Source organism: Pinus tabuliformis, chromosome 2_2 (genome assembly GCF_031772625.1).
Source record: "Pinus tabuliformis cultivar Carrire ecotype Pingquan chromosome 2_2, CPIR1, whole genome shotgun sequence".
Classification (NCBI taxonomy): domain Eukaryota; kingdom Viridiplantae; phylum Streptophyta; class Pinopsida; order Pinales; family Pinaceae; genus Pinus; species Pinus tabuliformis.
The window spans coordinates 599,041,389-599,048,456 of NC_142300.1; the positions used below are offsets into that span (position 1 = coordinate 599,041,389).

The window sequence follows — 7,068 nt, forward strand, 5'->3', positions numbered from 1 at the left end:
AATACAATAAAATCTTATCTAACAAAAAATACACCAATTTAAAGACTAGTGATACACTAAAACGAGAAGGTCACTAATGGTACACTTAGCACATTAGATCACCTACTAATAATTCAAATTAGGTACAAGTGAATAGATCTACTTTCACTATCATCTATTTCCTCATCTTTCTCTTATTACATAGATCTAGGATAGTTAATAAATACAAATTTACAAAATTACAATTTAAATTTTATTACTTTAGTTACTTTTAACATTTTATTATTAAATGATTCAGTATTTAAATATATACTTATTTACAGACACTAGATCTCCCGCATCAGTATTGAGTTGCATAAACATTACTGCAAATTCCTTCCTTTTTATTATTTTTAGAACACATGTATGATGTGTGAGACCAATACTCTGTCACCAATCTCCCGAATAACGATACTTCCCACTTCAACAGTTTCAATGGATGATCACACTCCTCCATCTCACCTGCATGTATTCAAAATCATAATAATTCAAATTATAGATCTACTTTCAGTATCATCCATTTCCTCGATTACAACAAATTCAGTTGAAACTTGGAATCAATCCATGCATACAGCACGGAGCTAAGATGCAATGATAGGGCCTTACCATCACTGATGGCAACAACCATGTCACTATCCATAACAGTAGGCATCGTGTGTGCAACAGTAATTACAGTGCAATCTGCAAATTCCTTTCTAATTATTGTTTGGAAAATGACATCTGTAGCATTGTTGCTTCATCTAGAACCAGGATTCGACTTTTCCTTAGCAATGCACGTCCCAAACAAAATAATTGTCTTTGCCCAACACTCCAATTCTGTCCATCGTCCCCCACTGCAGTTTATTGATCTTTTAGAGCCACAGAAAACTTGCAAATCTAACAGCAAAATTCTTGGCCTCATGTCAAAGAATTCCATGGCATTTAAAAATATATATTTAATACAAAATTTACCTGTGCATCTAGGCCATCCACCTTCCCTTTAACAATGTCTCCAAGTTGACACTTGTTCAGAACGTTAATCAAAGAAGAAAATAAATTCATAGCATTATTTAATATTATCATTCTACATATGATAAATTCAATGAGATGTTATGCAAAGATTCAATGAGATGTTATGCAGTTGAATAGCATTTACATACTTCACAAATTGTCAAATCTGAATGCTCAGATAATGGATCCAAGTTGAAGCGAACAGTTCCACGAAAAAGAGTCGGTTCTTCAGGAATAATCCCAAGGCGCAACGGCTAATAATGAAGCCCAAGAGGTAGTATCCATACCATCTATCAGGATTCTACCCCCTGCAGATTCCACTAATCGAAAAATAGAACTAATGAGAGTGGTCTTCCCCCTTCCTGTTAGCCCAACAATGCCAATCTTTTGCCCTCCTTCAAATGTACATGTAATGCCCCGTAAAACAAGGGGGTTGTTGGCTCTATATCTAATCTGCATATATATCAAATAAATTCCACTGCAAACATCATAAACCATTCAAATTTTAGTTTAAAAAATTAATGTTAACACAGTCATCTGGATGGAATGAACAACTTAAGTACCTTCAGGTCTTGCAATTCCACCTTCCCAAGCGAGGGCCAATCATCTGGTAGTCGGAAATCTTCTATAACTGCTGGTGCCTCACTGGGAATGTGCATGTACTGTTTGACGCGTTCTACAGAAACAATGTAGTTTGCAAGTGTACACTTGTTTTGAATACTAAAAACCAAGGACAGGTTCAATGACAGATCATATGATAGTGCCATCCCAACAAAACCTGCACCAGTTAAAATGTTAGGCATGATCATCGTATACATAAAAGCATCCAGTAACAGCAGATACCTCCCACAGATGGCCTTTAGTTTCATCGTTCAGACCAGGATCGGAGCTGCTCTTTGGGAGTAGAACCATAGCAATAACAGAGCAAAGAACAGTTGTACTTAACATCTCTAGACGCTGAATCAACCATTCATTTGCTGAGAAACTGTGGAAAAAGGGGCTCGAATTTTTATCAATAAGGTCTAAGTTCTTCTTCAAGAACTGATCCTCAACCTTGAAAGCCCTAATGGTCATTGTTCCTACTATGGACTCGCCAAAATGATTTGCAATAGGTGATTTCGTTGTACCATTCAGTCTCATCAGTTCTTTAGCAGAAGTAGAATAGTATTTCTGATTAAATTGAACAAACAAAAAAATCAATTATAGCCTCTCTCACAATATTCATAGGGAAGTATTCCCTAGAGTCTTCTCAGGAAACTTGCCTGAAGTAGCGGTTTACCTGGTGTTGAAAGGTCAAATAAATGATTGGAATGGCAGCAAACAAAACTTGCCATGTTACAACAGCCACAACTCCGAGACTGCCATAAGTATTCATGGTAGCTGACATGGCGAGGACAAAAGTGACAGGAACGTCTGCATCGAGAATGCTGAAATCTGAAGAAACCTGGAAAAGGAGGTGGAGAAGATAAATGGCAGTAGTTTACAGCCCAAACTTCACTTTTTGTTCAAGGACCGAAAAGAAAAGAAGTGAGAACCCTATGGTGATTAAATAATTTAATTACTTTGCTCAGAACCCTTCCCAATGGAGTTGCATCAAAGAATGCCATTGGAGCTCGGAATAAAGAAGTCAGAATCTCACAAAAGAAGGACTTTGATCCCTCAAGCCCCAAAATAACACAAAACAGTGACCCAATGAATAAAAAGAATATAGATGTGCCTGCAGGGGTTTGGTCTCGTGGCTAGCGGACGGTCTGCTAAGTCGTTCGTGTTGTTGTGCAGGTCACGGGTTCAAGTCTCGTCTTACTGAGGGTCGTTCCAAAGAATAAGAAGAATATAGATGTGAACCCAATGGCTGTGTACACTGTTATTAATTGCCGATTCCACTAGATATCGTGGTCATCCAAATATTTCCTGAAATCTGCCCAATAAAAAATATAAGATGATCAAGACCAGCACAAGAACAATATAAGAAACCTTTAAGAATTCCTCCTGGCGCTTATAATGGCAGCCAGTGGGATTCAACCCCGTGCCAGTGAGATTCGACCCCATGTAACGCGAGTACGATACCACAGCTGTTACCGATTCCACTAGATATAAAAATAAAAAGAATAAAAAGAGCATAAATGTGAACGCAATGGCTGAGTACACTGTTATTAATTGCCGATTCCACTAGATATCAAAAAAAGAATAAGAAGAATATAGATGTGAACCCAATGGCTGAGTACACTGTTATTAAACATAGTACATGGACGTGACGACTTTGCACCTTTGTGGTCATCCAAATATTTCCTGAAATCTGCCCAATAAAAAATATAAGATGATCAAGACCAGCACAAGAACAATATAAGAAACCTTTATTCTGTTTCAAATAGTCAATATATAGCTTCAAACCAGTGTCCCCAACTTCCTTCTCTTCCCTTTTAACTAGCTGATCCCCCTTAGGAGCTCTATTTGAAATCAGTCGTTCTTTTTGTGATTTGCTCCTTTGAATTTCTTTCTTCATTGATGGGTTCATCTTTCGTGGATGGCATTGTCGCTGCTGATTCATTGGAACCAACATTATTCTTGTGTGCATTCACAAGCTCCCTAAATGCCTCACTTGAGACCAACAGTTCCTGATATTGCCCTGCTTGATGAATCTCTCCATCCACCATCAACTGCAAAAGAGAGACTTTAGTGTAGAAATTCAAAGAAAACTTGCCAAAACTACGAGCATTAGATATGTTAAAATTACAGGAATTATAATTATGTGGCATCTGTTAGAAAACTTCGTCAAAAAGTTGTATACAAGCAAACAAACAGCATCCACATGACTAGGACAATTGTTTACTAACCATAATAGCATCAAATGCCGGGAGAAAATCAACTTGGTGTGTTACAAGGATCACTGTCTTGTTTGACAGTGCTCCCATTAGGTATTCCTACACATCAAAATCCGTGATTAATAAGAACTGAGGAAGCTAAGGAAAATGAAAATCATTGTTGTAGAAAGGTGCAACGTACAAATTAGTACTAGCTACATATTAACTGTAAAACCCTTATATCAAAAGGAAATCACCATATTAACCTTAAACAGGATAGTAGCAGTATGAGCATCAACAACACTGAAAGGATCATCCAAAAGATAAATATCAGAATCTTGATGTAAGGCACGGGCAAGCTGTATCCGCTGTTTCTGGCCACCGCTGAGATTGACACCTCTTTCTCCTATTTCAGTCAGATCGCCAAAGGGAAGATTCTGGAGGTCTTTATCCAGTGAAGACTTGAGGATAACTTCCTGATATTTCTACTCGTCCATGGAACGCCCAAATAATATGTTGTTTCGTACTGTTCCAGTTTGAATCCATGCAGTCTGAGAAACATATGCGACGGTGCCATAGGTTGAAAACGTTAAGAAAGAGAATCCATCAATTTAAGCGATTGACAATGTTAAGGTAAGGGGGTAAATAATTCATACTCACACTGCCCCTCAACTTTGGTACTTCTCCGAGTATTGCAGCTAAAAGAATTGATTTTCCAGATCCAACTTCTCCACAAATTGCCAATTTTTGGCCATGCTTAACCTCTATATTTATGTTTCTCAATGTGGGCTTTGATGAACTGGAATCCCAACTTAGTGTTGTAGAACTGATAAGAAGAGAGAGTTCAGAATTCTGATGAAATACCATTACCCGCTCAACCACCCCATCCTGTAATTCGGCAGCCTCAAGAAAGTTGATGATACGACTTAATGAGACATTGGCTTGAATGATAACATCAATTACATCGGGAATTAGTCGAATAGGTTCTTGAACGATGCGCAAAGTGGCTATGAACGTGAAGACGTTGCTTGGAGTCAGAGGAATTTTAAGAAAATAGCAGGTTACAAACGTTGCAGTCGAAATCAAAACGGGAGATGACCAAAACAATAACTTATTGTAGGCTTTAATAAGTTGAACTGCAGATAGCCATTTGAACTCTACCTTGCGCAGCTTCATGCTTTCTTTGAAGTGTTCCTCCCATGCATGCAATTTCAGTACTTTCATATGCACCAGCGCTTCTGTGGTAGCCCTTAACCGCTGATCCTGGGCTGACATGAGTTCAGTTTGAAACTTATGTTGTAACTTTCCCATTGGAGGGTTACAAAGCATGGTAATGATGATAACTGCCGAGGCTGAAAGTGTGGCCCATCCAATTACATGGAAGAGGATGCTTAAAGCCAATATGAGCTGGAGTACTGTTTTCCAAGTCTGATGAAACCAGAAAGGAAATTCGCCAATATGAGCTGGAGTACTGTTTTCCAAGTCTGATGAAACCAGAAAGGAAATTCGCCAATACGATAAGCATCTACAGCCATATAATTCATGATTTCTCCGGTTGTATGCACCTGTTTAGCAGCTAGCTTCATTGGTCAGCTTTAGTTGTTTCTGATAGATTGCTGCAACGAGTGAAGAGCGCATCTGCAGACCAATCCGTCTAGTGCCAAAATAACATTGCCTTTGAGATATGGACGCTATGGTCTTGGCAATAAAGAGTGTTCCTACCAAAAAAATGATTCATATTTGAATGACTGTCTAACTTCTGAAACTCCAATAAAGGCATTCAAAACAAGTGGTCCAGAAGACACAGTAAATACATTGAGAAAAGCATAGAACCCAGTCCTTGCCATATTTTTCCAGTGACAACAAACCAAAGCCCAGAAAACTGATGGAGTGGCAGATGGGTTTTTCTGCTTTTCGCCTCAACAATTCTTCTGTAAATGTTGTATATATATTTTGTACTTGATCATCTACACACACAAGGAAAATCATCTTCTTCTAGAGGCTGCTTCTTTCCTTTGGACAAAAGATAATTCAACCACCAAAATGTCATCCTGCTGAAGAATCCTGCCTTGGCAAAAGGAGTCACATTGGAATTTAACTTCAACAGATCTTCCTCGGAAACCCTCTGGCTGGAGTTGAGATACCCGTGATTTCGGTAATCCCTGCCTAGAAAGGGTTCTGACAGAAGATCATCCTCTGAACTCCTTAAATCCTTTTTCGCAGCACAAATGAGCATCACACAACATGCTGGCCATGAAACAAGGGAGAGAATAGTCCCATAGGGAAGCTCCCTGTCATTGATGAAATTCAGTCCAGCTGAAATACAATCCACTGTTCCGAGCAAAATTGACGCGATCCACCAAACACGCAAAAATGTCGTTACAGAGCGCGTTAGCCCACTCGTTACTGTTAATCCGAGTGTAGACCATGCCAATCCTTGCACTAAAAGTACAAGCCATTCGTGCAAGGGAGTTAAATCAAACCCATTTCCCAATTTCTCTTGTAAAAGCCAAATCCCCAATCCCAAATTAATCGCACCCAAAATAATATTTATCACTCCAACACGTGCGAAATGGCTTTCGAGGTTTCGTCCGCTTTACCCACTTGATGAGAACGATGGATGAATGCGATCAGAGCATGTTTGCTGCATGAGGACAAATGGAACGTGTGTAGTAATCTTCACAGCGTTGAGCGGGGGACAATGCATTCGGGGTGCCACAAAAGTTGCCCCATAGCATGATGATAAATCAATTCAATGCAAGACAATTAATAAAAAAATTGTAGAAGTTCTTGACAAATTTCATTTACCAAAATAATCTTATATATGTATATATGTCATACGACCAGGGCCATGCCACCCGTTTTGTTGCAAAATCCTCGTGATTTCACACAATAGAAACAGGATAAATCAGGCTGAAGATAATTGTCAAATAAAAAATATAATCAAAGTAAAGAACTTACCTTTAAATGTAGCCATCCTTTTTCTGTAAACCACGTCCTATTGAATTTTTTTGATATTTTGACTTAGAGCTGGCTCACTTATATTCTCAATGTGACTTGGGGAATCTGCACTGTTTGCTAATGAATTATTGATGGTTTTGGCCTATCATATTCTCTTCTTAGAAGCTTTCAAAAGAAGTACACCATTAAACTACAGATTGATAAGCACTTTCCTATGTCTAATGCATGAACCTATGTTACCAGAAACGAGAAACGGGAAACGAAACGAGAAACGACAACGGGACGAGAAACGAAGTTT

At 38.6% G+C, this 7,068-nt stretch overlaps 1 pseudogene; it reads right to left on the reverse strand.

Annotated features, from left to right (window-relative positions):
• Positions 1 to 319: 319 nt before the first annotated feature.
• Positions 320 to 6,786, reverse strand: LOC149194077 (ABC transporter C family member 10-like; annotated as a pseudogene).
• Positions 6,787 to 7,068: the final 282 nt, after the last annotated feature.